This window comes from Xenopus laevis, chromosome 3L (assembly GCF_017654675.1).
Source record: "Xenopus laevis strain J_2021 chromosome 3L, Xenopus_laevis_v10.1, whole genome shotgun sequence".
In the NCBI taxonomy this organism is placed as follows: Eukaryota; Metazoa; Chordata; class Amphibia; order Anura; family Pipidae; genus Xenopus; species Xenopus laevis.
Genome location: NC_054375.1, coordinates 34263153 through 34276877, shown reverse-complemented (window position 1 = coordinate 34276877; position 13725 = coordinate 34263153). Strand labels below are relative to the sequence as shown.

At 34.2% G+C, this 13725-nt stretch overlaps 1 protein-coding gene across 5 annotated transcripts in view; it reads left to right on the top strand.

Moving 5' to 3' along the window:
* pcdhga3.L (protocadherin gamma subfamily A, 3 L homeolog) overlaps positions 1-13725 on the top strand; it is a 279136-nt gene that overhangs the window by 30198 nt on the left and 235213 nt on the right. The window lies entirely within an intron of this gene.

Here is a 13725-nt window from a genome sequence, read left to right as displayed (position 1 = left end):
TTTGCCTCTTAGTTTCTTAGTTACTTGCTGCCGTAACCATCCAGTCGCAGAAAAATAAGTGTTCGTGCGGGGGGGGGGGTGCGGAAGGGTCAGCAGCCCTGGTGGGCCCTCGGCCTCCCAGTCCAACACAGCACTGAGGTAGCTCTGTCCTTTAAGCATGGTTGATTTTTTTTTTACATTTTGGATAACGTTATATTTGTGTGAACAAAATAAACATTTCATGTGACACTGCCAACTACTTGGATTACTATATTGTTTATTCAGGGTCTAGGGCAGTATTCACACATATCATCAGATGGCTTACTTCTAAATACTTGTTATAACTGATCTTTTAAAAACTTCTGGACTCCTTGGTTCAATTTTTAACAAATTCATCACAAATTACAGTGTTCTTATTATTCCATTTTTGATGATGTCCCATTTGGGGTAAACAGACCATTAACTAACTGAAGCACCAAAGTATTTTTTATTAATAAAAATAATATAGTAATGTAGGATAAGTTTATTCTGTGAATTAGTTAGAGATCCTAGTCCCAAAGTAGAGCATAAGTGGATGAGCTACTATGGCTGTTTATATATTGAAACAGTCCTTAAAAGTGTTTTAAAAATAATTTGCTTAATCTACAGTTATGGCCAACAAAATGTTCTGCTATGTCCATTTTTCTTATCAAGCAAATGCCATGATCTTTCTTTGTAGAAACATTTATTAGATATTATCAATAAAACTGAACGTCCTGTTAGTTCAAGGGATACTGTCATAGGAAAAACATTTTTTTCAAAATGAATCAGTTAATAGAGCTGCTCCAGCAGAATTCTGCACTGCAATCCATTTCTCAAAAGACCAAACTGATTTTTTTATATTTAATTTTGAAATCTGACATGGGGCTAGACATATTGTCAATTTCCCAGCTGCCCCAAGTCATGTGACTTGTGCTCTGATAAACTTCAATCACTCTTTACTGCTGTACTGCAAGTTGGAGTGATATCACCCCCTCCCTTTCCCCCCCAGCAGCCAAACAAAAGAACAATGGGAAGGTAACCAGATAACAGCTCCCTAACACAAGATAACAGCTGCCTGGTAGATCTAAGAACAACATTCAATAGTAAAAACCCATGTCCCACTGAGACACATTCAGTTACATTGAGGAAAAAAGGAAAGGAAAACCAGCAGCCTGCCAGAAAGCATTTCTCTCCTAAAGTGCAGGCACAAGTCACATGACCAGGGGCAGCTGGGAAATTGATAAAATGTCTAGCCCCATGTCAGATTTCAAAATTGAATATACAAAAATCTGTTTGCTCTTTTGAGAAATGGATTTCAGTGCAGAAATCTGCTGGAGTAGCACTATTAACTGAAGTGTTTTGAAAAAAACATGATTTCCGATGACAGGATCCCTTCAAAGGCATGCATTCTCTACACATGTATAATTAGCAAAATACCTTGGTACAGCATGTTTTGATTCTGCATTAACTTACAAATAAAAATTAATTTGCCTGAAAATTCTGCAACATTTATCAAGCTTGGCTATACCAGGGAATGGTATGTTTGCATTATAATGTTAATGATGATTAACTGCATTATCACAGCTAATCACTTAAAAGAGTAGTCACTTATATTAACACAAATGTTTGTGTTTAAACAACAGCTAAAACTCACTAAGGGGCCTTCATTTTTTTTTTTTTAAACAAATCAGATTTTTTTCTAAAAGTGTGTATTTTTTACATTTCTCAAAACTCTAAAAATTTAGATTTAAGTGTAGAAATCACAGAAAACTTTGGCAAGTAAAAACAGTCGAGGTCCTACAAAAGTCAATATGAGCTGTGCTGATCCTATTGGACCTTTTTTTTTAGCCATTCAGAGATGTAAAGGTTTTTAGATTTATTTTCACTAGTATTTGTCCAAAAAGCTAATTTTTTTTGAGGTTTTTGAATTTTTTTTTAGCACTGCTTAACTTTTGTTTCATGCTTTTTATATTTGGATATTTTAATTCATATCAAAGCATTCATGATTTTAGAGAAATATAGTTTAAACTTGACTATGAAACACTTTAATGTCACTGAAATAAGAATGGGCCACCCCAACAAAAACACATTCAATGAAAAAAAATAATTTATTATAAAGTTTTTTTTTATATTTTTTATTAAAATAATAATGTGGCAGGAAACACATGGTTGACAAAGGATACATTGATTCCCATCAGTTCAGAAATTCAAAGTGTAATGGCTTCAATTTTGAATCAATAGAATTTCAGTATTGTACTTGGCTTATAAAGGAATTCACTTTCAACTGAAGTCAAAATATGAGACATTTAAAAATACACAAAGTATACTGTGCCACCACTTGGACTTAGCTAATAAAAATACAATTTCTTCATTTTAATTCTTACCTACTATATAATATTCCTCATAAATCACTAAGCAATAAATATAATGTACTAACTTTAAATTTTACTCTACTTTGCGTGCTATGTTTGTATAGTTATTTTTCTAGGTATGCTAATAGTTATTTCACTATAGTGTAATAACAAAAGAAAACCATTAATTTTTTAGAATAAAAATTATTTATACTTAATATATGTGCACTGCAATTAGAAGATTTCCTATAATAAAATGTACATTTTTGCATGTATAACATTTGCTGCTAAAGAATTAAAAATGAGCTGCCAGCCTGCACTTACACACTTTAGACTCTGAGTGCCGCTGTTGACCAAGAATAAAAAATGTTCTTGTTTAATAAGGAGATAGTACCATAGCTTACTGTATATCTATCATACAGCACTGGGCAGCAGGAACCATTGCAATAGTATAAACTGATGCCTTGCAACTGGAATAACATTTAGAACTCTTTTTTGTTGGATGATATTGCATTAAGAAGAAAAGATGTGTGCAAAGATCAAATATGAAAGCACAAAAAGGACAACAAGATGGCAAGTAATATTTTGCTTTTTTACATTCCTCTGTGAGTCAGTTTTTTGTCAGCTCCAGTACTCAATATATGAAGAACAGAAACTAGGATTTGTAATAGGGAATATTGCCAATGATCTGGGTGTTAGTGCTGAAGAACTGTCCTAACGTAAATTCCATATTGTTTCTCGATCCAAAAAACAGTATTTAAATGTTCATTTAGAAAATGGAGACTTGCATGTTGCAGATAGAATAGACAGGGAAGATTTATGTGAAATGCAGCAAAATTGTTTTCTAAATATTGAAGCAGTTATGGAACATCCTTTACACTTTTACACAATCAATGTGGAAATTCAGGATATTAATGATAATTCACCTAGCTTTTCAAAGAGTGTTTTTGAAATTAGTATTAGTGAACTGGCTGTGGTAGGAACCCATTTTGCTTTAGGAAGTGCAAAAGATCCAGATCTTGGTAATAATTCTATAAAGAGTTATAAGCTTAGTGCAAATGAACAGTTTGGATTGCTGGAAAAAGTTAATACAGATGGAAGCAAATATCCTGAGCTTGTATTGGAGAGACCTTTGGACCGTGAGAAAAGTAACGCATCAATTCTAATATTATCTGCTTTTGATGGAGGGACACCTTCTAAAACTGGGACATCTCTAATTAAGATTGTGGTTACGGACATCAATGATAACTATCCGCTATTCAACAAGGACACCTATAGAGTAACTGTAAGTGAAAATGCACCTATTGGATTCTTGGTTGTTAATCTACATGCGACTGATGCAGATGAAGGTTCTAATGCTCATATTACATATATATTTAATGACATTCCAGAAAAGGCTCATAAGATATTTGCATTAAATCCTATTAATGGTTCTGTTCAAATAACTGGAAAACTGGATTATGAAGTGGCAACAAAGTATGAGATGACTGTTGAGGCTAAAGATGGTGGTGGCCTGGTGTCTTACTGCAAACTATTAATACAAGTTAGTGATTTAAATGATAATGCTCCTGATATATTAATTACATCTTTCTCAGATACAATTCCAGAAGATTCTCCAGTTGGTACAGTCATAGCAGTAGTTAATTTAGATGACTTGGATTCTGGGGAAAATGGAGAGGTTGTTGGACAAATCTCTGAATATTTGCCTTTTCACTTAATATCATCAAGTGGTAATTACTATAAACTTGTAACTGCAGAGGACCTGGACAGAGAAAAAGCATCTGATTACAACATCACAATTAAAGCAGAAGATAAAGGATCGCCTCAACTAACGAACAGCAAAACCATTCACTTGATTGTAACTGATGTGAATGACAATGCCCCTGTATTTGACAAAACAAATTATATTGCCTATATCCAAGAAAATAACCCCTCAGGAAGTTCATTTTTTAGAGTCTATGCAACAGATCTTGACATATATGAGAATGGAAAAGTGGATTACATGATCCTTACTGACAATATTGAAGACATACCCATATCATCATATGTTTCCATTAATACAGTAACTGGAGTTTTATATGCACAGCGCTCCTTTGACTACGAAAAGTTACGGGAATTCAATATCCAAGTAATGGCTAAAGACTCCGGCTCTCCATCCCAAAGTTCTAAAGCTACAGTTAGAGTTTGTATTACTGATCAAAATGATAATGCTCCAAAGATTCTCTATCCTTCACAAGAGTCAGAAACTGCTTCTGTATATGAATTTATACCACACTTTTCTACCAAAGGATATTTAGTCACAAAAATAGTCGCTGTTGATGCTGATTCTGGACACAATGCCTGGCTCTCTTATCACTTGCTTCAAGTTCCTGACCCTTCTTTTCTTATTATCGGCCAAAACACAGGTGAAATCAGAACCACAAGAGACTTGCAAGAGACGGATGCTCTGAGGCAAAAAGTTGTCGTTATGGTGAAAGACAATGGCTACCCCATACTGTCTTCTACAGTTACTTTACATCTGGTTGTAGCTGAAAATTTCCAGCAAGTTGTTCCAGAAGTAATAAACCAGCACATTGAAACTGATACTCAGTCCAATGCAACATTCTATCTTGTCATCTCTATAGCTTTAATTTCCATTTTATTTATTTTCACAGTTATACTTGCTGTCATTTCAAAGTGCAGAAAACAAAGTTCTGCAACTGTTCTAAGTAGAGACTTGTATCCTCAAGTTGCTCTTAGATGCCCTTCTGTTTTTAGTGATGGAACTTTACCTTTTCCATACACATACGATGTTTGTGTAACTCTCGACTCAAGACAAAATGAGGTTGCGTATCTCAAACCAGTCCAGAATGTTCCAACAGATAATCTTATTGATACTGATGATTCCGTTTCTGCAAATGATCCTTCAAAGGACAATTTGATTTTTGCGAGCATTGCACAGGTATGTTCCTTAATTATTTACCAAATAGGTTCTCTTATTTAATCACCTACTGATTAGTGCTTTTAAAAACCCTAAATAAAATAAACAGTTCCCATGTATTGGCTATACTATGTATATTTCTGTATGACTTCTGCCAGTATGTGCTTAGCAATTGTGTGTAAGCTTTTAGGAAAACTACTGAAATATTCTCATTAATTCATATATAGGCCAATGCAAATCATAAGTTCATTATATGTATTTCAACATATGTTATACATGTGAGTGTATTGATACTTCTCTATAAGTATGTGTATTTCTGCAGACTCCACTACTTTGAACTTGATGGACTTTTGTCTTTTTTAACCCAAATTTACTATGTATCTATAGTCGAGATTTCGAAAGATCAGAAAGACCTTGAGAACTTCATCTTTAGAGACTTGGTAAACTAGTTAATTTGGGTCTCAACGTAGTTTGGTTGTAATGCAGTTGTTTTTGTTTCTTTGGTAATGAAGGGCCCTTATGGTTTGTCATTGTCTGAATAGCTTCTATATAGCTCTCCTTGATGTTTTGTAACTTTCTCTATCCCCAGATAGGACAGCTTGATGATATTCTCATAATTTGTGTTCTATCTTCATATTCTTCCATGACTGTAGTTTGTGTAAATTTTAGACTGTATCCATGTACTGATGAATGTTGTTAGATATGTTCTTTAACACAGACCAGTCTGTTAATGCAAAATACTACAGAGCTTCATCTGAGGTTTTTTGGATTCTGTCCTTGGTCAATTACCTGTTCGTTTTCAAATTAACCTTTGCTATTTAAAGGGTTTAAAAAGTTTTTTTTTATTAAACTAATGAAAGTGTGAATAATTTGCACAATGAGAACATAACAACAATAATAACCTTGAGCATTTATAGATACCCCAGGGCAGTAATCTACAAAAGTATGCATAATACCAGGGCCACATTTCAAACTGGTGCTCTCCTAGACTGCTCGTACCCCTCTTCCTCCCATTGTGCACACCAATTGCTGGTGCCGTTCCCCTGTTGCCAGCATTAAGAACTGGGCAGACAGGAAATTCAAACAAATGTCAAATTCATGTTCAGGTGCAGCCAGTGGGTATACTGTATTCTGCTTCTAGATCTGCATAATACAGGTTTTGGCAGTCACCACTCAATATTTTATTTTTTATTCCTTAGTTCCTTTATTGTTACTTCTCTTTTTTGTTTTTCCCTTTACTTTAATTTTTTCCTTATTAATGTATGTCTATTTTTTTGGCCATCCACTCCATTGTCTTTTACTTTAATGCCCCTTTCTTTTCTTTCTCTTTCTTCTCCTTTCCATTTCCCATCTTCTTCTAATCTAACCTCTTTATCTTTTTTATCATTCTAGATTGCTTTTTATCTTTCTTTTCTCCCCTTCTTCTGTTTCCTTTTCATACCAGCCGCTCTTTTCCTATTTTGGATCTTCTTTCCCTCACAATTTATACCCATTAAATTTTTGTTCTATTATCTCTCTTCCCTTCCAGTTCTGCTCTTTTTCTCAGCTGTTCATTGTCTCTTCTACTCTCAACTTTTTACCTTTTTCTGTTCTACACACCTTTCTCATTAAAGCTCTATTATGTATTTTTAAAATTTCCATTTTGCTCTACCCACTCCATATTCTGTAATTTATTTTTCTACCACTTTCACCTTCTCCTTTTATGCTTTTACACTTTCCTTCTTCCATATGCCCACTTCTTTTAGCCATTATCTTTCCTTAATAAAAAAATGCTACTGTATCGTCAATCAGCGGTGCTTTTCCAATATGCTGGGTGGTGTGGTGTCAGTACTTTTACTTCTACTGTTTATACCTCAGGTTCCCATAGAAACACCTCTGAAAATCACTTCCTGAACTTACTATTAATTGCACTTTTTATTTTGCTTTACATATTACTTTTGTGTACTTATACATTGGATAAGCTATGATTAATTTCTTTTACTGAAGAGTTGCTCCTTGTTAATAAACATCACTAGCAAAGGTGAATTGATTGTATACAGAATAAATACAATGTTTATACTGACAGGGATTTATTCAAGTATAGGATAACCTTAGATAATAGTGTTATTTTTACATTTCTTACAATAAGCATGATGATATGCAGCTAAAGAATTAGAAGGCAGTTGCAAAGCTGCAGTTTCACATTTCAGCCTCTGAGTGCCGCTGTTGACCAAGAAGAAAAATGAAGTTTTCTTGTTTTATGAGAAAATGTATAGTACCATAGCTTGAAACATTCACACAGCACAAGGCAGCAGGAGCCATTGCAATTTTATAAACCGATACCTTGCAGCTGGGATCATAACTGCACTGGAATAAATTACTTGAACTGGATTCATTTTTAATTATATTAAGAAGAAATAATGGGGAAGAGAATCAAATACAGAGTTACCAAAAGGACAATAAGATGGCAAGTAATGTTTTGTTTTTTTCCATTCCTGTGTGAGTCAGTATTTTGTCAGCTCCAGTACTCAATATATGAAGAACAGAAACTGGGATTTGTAATAGGGAACATTGCAAATGATCTGGGTGTTAGTGCTGAAGAATTGTCCTCACGTAAATTCCATATTGTTTCTCGATCCAAAAAACAGTATTTAAATTTGAATTTAGAAAATGGAGACTTGTATGTTGCAGACAGAATAGACAGAGAGGATTTATGTGAAATGCAGCAAAATTGTTATCTAAATACTGAAGCGGTTATGGAAAATCCTTTACACTTCTACACAATCAATGTGGAAATTCAGGATATTAATGATAATTCACCTAGTTTTTCAAAGAATATTTTTGAAATTGGTATTAGTGAATCAGCTGTGGTAGGTGCACATTTTGCTCTAGGAAGTGCAAAAGATCCAGATCTTGGTAATAATTCTATAAAGAGTTATAAGCTTGGTGCAAATGAACATTTTGGATTGCTGGAAAAAGTTAGTACAGATGGAAGCAAATTTCCTGAGCTTGTTTTGGAGACACCTTTGGACCGTGAGAAAAAGAACTCAACTGTTCTAATATTATCTGCTTTTGATGGAGGGGCTCCTTTTAAAACTGGAACATCTTTAATTAAAATTGTGGTTACTGATGTTAATGATAACTATCCCCTGTTCAACAAGGACACATATAGAGTAACTGTTAGCGAAAACGCTCCTATTGGATCCTTAGTTATAGATCTACAGGCGACTGATGCAGATGAAGGTTCTAATGCTCAAATTACTTATTTATTTAGTGACATTCCAAAAAAGGCCTTTGAGATATTTGCAATAAATTCTACAAATGGTTCTGTCCAAATAAATGGTAAACTGGATTATGAAGTTTCAACAAATTATGAGATTACTGTTGAAGCTAAAGATGGTGGTGGCCTGGTCTCTTACTGCAAGCTATTAATACAAGTTAGTGATGTTAATGATAATGCTCCTGATATATTAATCACATCTTTTTCAAATACAATTCCAGAAGATTCTCCAATTGGTACGGTCATAGCGCTAGTTAATTTAGATGACTTGGATTCTGGGGAAAATGGAGAGGTTGTTGGACACATTTCTGAATCTTTGCCTTTTCATTTAATCTCATCAAGTGGTAATTACTATAAAATTGTAACTTCAAAGGACCTGGACAGAGAAAAAATATCTGAATACATCATCACAATTAAAGCAGAAGATAAAGGATCCCCTCGACTAACCAACAGCAAAACCATTCAACTGATTGTAACTGATGTGAATGACAATGCCCCTGTATTTGACAACATTAATTATATTGCCTATAGCCAAGAAAATAACCCCTCAGCAAATTCATTTTATAGAGTCCATGCTACAGATCTTGATATAAATGAGAATGGAAAAGTGGTTTACATGATCCTTACTGACAATATTGAAGACATACCAATATCATCATATGTTTCCATTAATACAGGAACTGGAGTTTTATATGCACAGCGCTCCTTTGACTATGAAAAATTACGGGAATTCAATATCCAAGTAATGGCTACAGATTCCGGATCTCCTTCTCAAAGTTCTAAGGCTACAGTTAGAGTTTGTATTAATGATCAGAATGATAATGCTCCAAAGATTCTCTATCCTTCACAAGAGCCAGAAGCTGCTTCAGTATATGAATTTATACCTCACTTTTCTACAAAAGGATATTTAGTGACTAAAGTAGTCGCTGTTGATGCTGATTCTGGACACAATGCCTGGCTTTCTTATCACTTGCTTCAAGTTCCTGACCCTTCTTTTCTCATTATAGGCCAAAACACAGGTGAAATCAGAACAACAAGAGATTTGCAAGAGACTGATGCTCTGAGGCAAAAAGTTGTAGTTATGGTGAAAGACAATGGCTACCCTGTACTGTCTTCTACAGTTACTTTACATCTGGTTGTAGCTGAAAATTTCCAGCAAGTTGTTCCAGAAGTAATAAACCAGCACATTGAATCTGATACTCAGTCCAATGCAACATTCTATCTTGTTGTCTCTATAGCTTTAATTTCCATTTTATTTATTTTCACAGTTATACTTGCTGTCATTTCAAAGTGCAGAAAACAAAGTTCTCCAACTGCTCTAAGTAGAGACTTGTTTCCTCAAGTTGCTCTTAGATGCCCTTCTGTTTTCAGTGATGGAACTTTACCTTTTCCATACACATACGATGTTTGTGTAACTCTCGACTCAAGACAAAATGAGGTTGCATATCTCAAACCAGTCCAGAATGTTCCAACAGATAATCTTATTGATACTGATGATTCCGTTTCTGCAAATGACCCTCCAAAGGACAATTTCATTTTTGCCAGCACTGCGCAGGTAAGTTACTAAATTATTTGCCAACCAAGATTGCAGTTAGCAGTGTAAAAATAAGACAAAGCATTTTATCCAGAATTTATTTCAACACTAGATTATTTTCAACAAGAGTATTCATATTTTTGGTTTGCTGTGAATAATATACCAAACATATACATAACCACCTACTGTCAAGTGCTTTTAAAAACCCAATACAAAAATAATGTGTTCTCAATTATTGAACACTACGATACGTATTTCTGGTGCCAGGATAAGGTAAGCAATTGTGTGCACATTGTTTAGCTATAACAAACAAGGGAAAGTTGTGCTCACCATATTGTTTAGCTACTCATCAGGTTTAGAAACAAAAAAGGATTTTCAATTAAGAAAGTTGTACAGAGTGAAATGAAATTGAAACATTAATGATATATAGAGTATAGAGTAGATATATATATATATATATATATAGTAGACAGTTTACCAACACTCGCGAAAATGTAGTATGCTCTGCCTTGGTGTAAACTCGGTGTTAGTGGTAACGGTCATCAGAAGATGCCGCACTCACAGGTCTTAGCTTGAATATAGTTTCATTTCTGAAACTAACCAAAAAAAAATTTGAATAATTCAGCAAACATATTATTATTATTATTATTAAAGACATGTATTTATAAAGTGACAGCATAATATGCAGAGCTGTAAAATAGAAATTACCAAGGTTCAGCTAGTGATTGAATGGTTGGGCAGATTATTGCGTTGTGTTGGACATTACCCTGTATTATGATATGAACTACCTTAGTAGATGAATCACCTTAAAGGAAAACTATACCCCCAAACAATGTAGGTCTCTATTAAAAGATACTGAGTAAAACAGCTCATGTGTAAAACCCTGCTTCATGTAAATCAACCATTATCATAATAATATAATTTTTAAGTAGTATGTGCCATTGGGTAATCATAAATAGAAAATTGCCATTTTAAAAAATAAGGGCCGCCCCCTGAGATCGTAAGATTCACTGTGCACTCATACAAACCACATGTAAGGTCACATGAGCCAATTAACAGACAGAGTTCTGCCTTTTGCTTCCTCACTTCTTCCTGTTACAGTTAGTGTTGTAGTATTTCTGGTCAGGTGATCGCTGAGGCAGCACAGATAGAGTCACGAAATGGTGGTTCAAGGCAAGAGATGTAAAAGGGCAATATTTATGTTAATATATATTCAGTATCCAGTTTGGTAAGATTCTTTAATATGTCATTCAATTTGATATAAACTATCTGTTGCTTAAGTATTCATTTTGGGGGTATAGTTTTCCTTTAAAGCATGAGTTCAGGAATCTAGGCTCTAAGCTACAGAAAATGTCTTTTTTTTTATTTCCGATATAACACCTTTTTTACCTGCAACATTAGCAGATGCACTTGGTTGAGGGAAAGAAAAATTCTGGAGGAGTTTTAAAAATAGACAATAGGTGGATGGGTGACTTAAAAAAATCGTTTTTAGTAAATGTACAGAAAAATATGGAATTAAATTGAGGTGATAGGTTAATTGGTGAGGTAATATCGCTTCTAAGGAAATTCCATTGTGAACTATAGCTGCAACACTGCAATGAAAAAATTCAAACAGACCAAAATGAGTAATTGCTTGTATGACGTTAGCCAGGTAAATTGGGAGAGCTAGAGCAAACTGCATGTACAGATGAGAGCTATATAATTGGTATAACTGAGATCTTGTGGGATGGAAAAATATGAATTTAGATGGCAATACCCTTTTTAGGAGGGACAAAATGGAAAAAACTAGGACATATTTGTCTGTGTGTTAAAGGAGAAGTAAACTTTAAAAACAAATATGGGTATAAATTCTGTATTTTATATGCAGAACTTTAGCAACCTAAAAGGTCAGCATCACTATAACAGTAATGATATGGGCCTTCAATGTTGTGCACAGGCAGTCGCCATCTTGTATTTTGTTTTTTAGGAGTGACCAGATAAACAAGTTCACCTGGTTCTTAATTGAAATGGTTGTGCCAAAGCTGTCTTTGTTTCTTTGGTAATGAAGGGTCCTTAATATTGATGGAGGAGTTAATGCCCTTAAGGGTTGCATTTGTCTTATTGGCAAAAATGTTTCCTTCTGTCGATTGACTGTATACTGTATGTGTAAACATTATTTGCCATTTTTTATGACCTTTTTATAGATCTCCTTGATGTTTTGTAACTTTCCTTATCCCCAGATAGGACTGCTTGATGTTGTTTGTTTAATTTTTTGATTTTGAAGGATACAAATAGAAGAGTGCCAGCTTATATAGCTAGTGACTGTATCCTTGTACTTCTGAATGTGGTTAGATACTGTATGTTCTTGAACACAGACCATTCTGTCAGTTCTAAACATCTACAGAATTTTCACTAAAATAACCAATAGTGATGAGCAAACCTGTCCCATTTCGCTTCGCTGAAAATTTCGGAAAAACTAGTGAGGCACATTAAGTCAAGAGACGAAATCTTTTTTACCCGCGTCCTTTTTTTTCTTACTCCAAATGCATTAAAGTCAATGGTTGTTTTTTTCTTGAGACTTTTTGTCTTGAAGAACTTATTGCCACAGTTTTGGGGGAAAAAATTCAGGATTTTATTGTGAATCCATGCCCGGTGGAAAAACTCGCTATAACCAATTATCTTCTCTTGGCAAAGTCTAACATACATACATCCTAGATGTCTCTGCAACCTTTGGCACATATCCAAACACTTGCCATATCATGTTGTATTCATATGCACAACATTGTCTTGAATACGACTTTACCTCAGCTTAGAGACAACTAAAGACAATTGTTCAGTTTCTTATAGTGATGAGCTAAATAAAAGGTGCAAAAAAATCAAAAAATGCACTGGTCAGTGGACATTTATCGTTCTTATTTTCACACAAAATGCATTACTCAATGAGAATTTTTTCCTCACACCAAGGGGGGTATTTACTAAAGAATTTTTTCTGGTTGTGGGTTTTTGGGCAAAAACTATATTTTTTTGTTTAAAAAAAAATACAAAACTATAAAAAATATACAGAACTTGTTAAAAGCTATAGTATAAAAAGCAATGATAAATGGAACAAGTTGCTCCAATGTTGTTTGTCTGTCCTTGTTCAGTTACCTGTTAATTTGATTGTAAATGAGCACAAACTAGAACATTATTGAAATTCAATAATTTATACATTGATTACATAATAACCTGGGGAATTTCTAAGTACCCTGAAGACCACAACAGAAATTCACAAACTACACATAACACATGCTTTGACTGTCACCATACCTCTCACCTATTTTTTCCTTCTACATTTCTCCTCAGTTCCTTTAACATTACTTTCCTCTCCTGTTCTCCTTTTTCCTTTATTTTTTTTTATTCACGCTATTAAGTTGTCATTTTTTTCTTCACCTTCTACTTTTATGCTTTTAACCATTGCCCCCTTATTTCTGAATCTTCCAATATGCTACTTCTTTCTTCCCAATGATTTTTCTGTGACCCAATTTTAGTACTCTCCCATATGCCCTCTTCTTTTAGCTGTTCTATTCTCCTTGCTCATCTTACCCCTCCCTTAGTTTCTCTCATGTTACCCTTTTTAATAATATTACTCAGCTGCAATGCTTTGTCCAAGATACTTAGTGTTATGCTACAGGAAAAACACCAA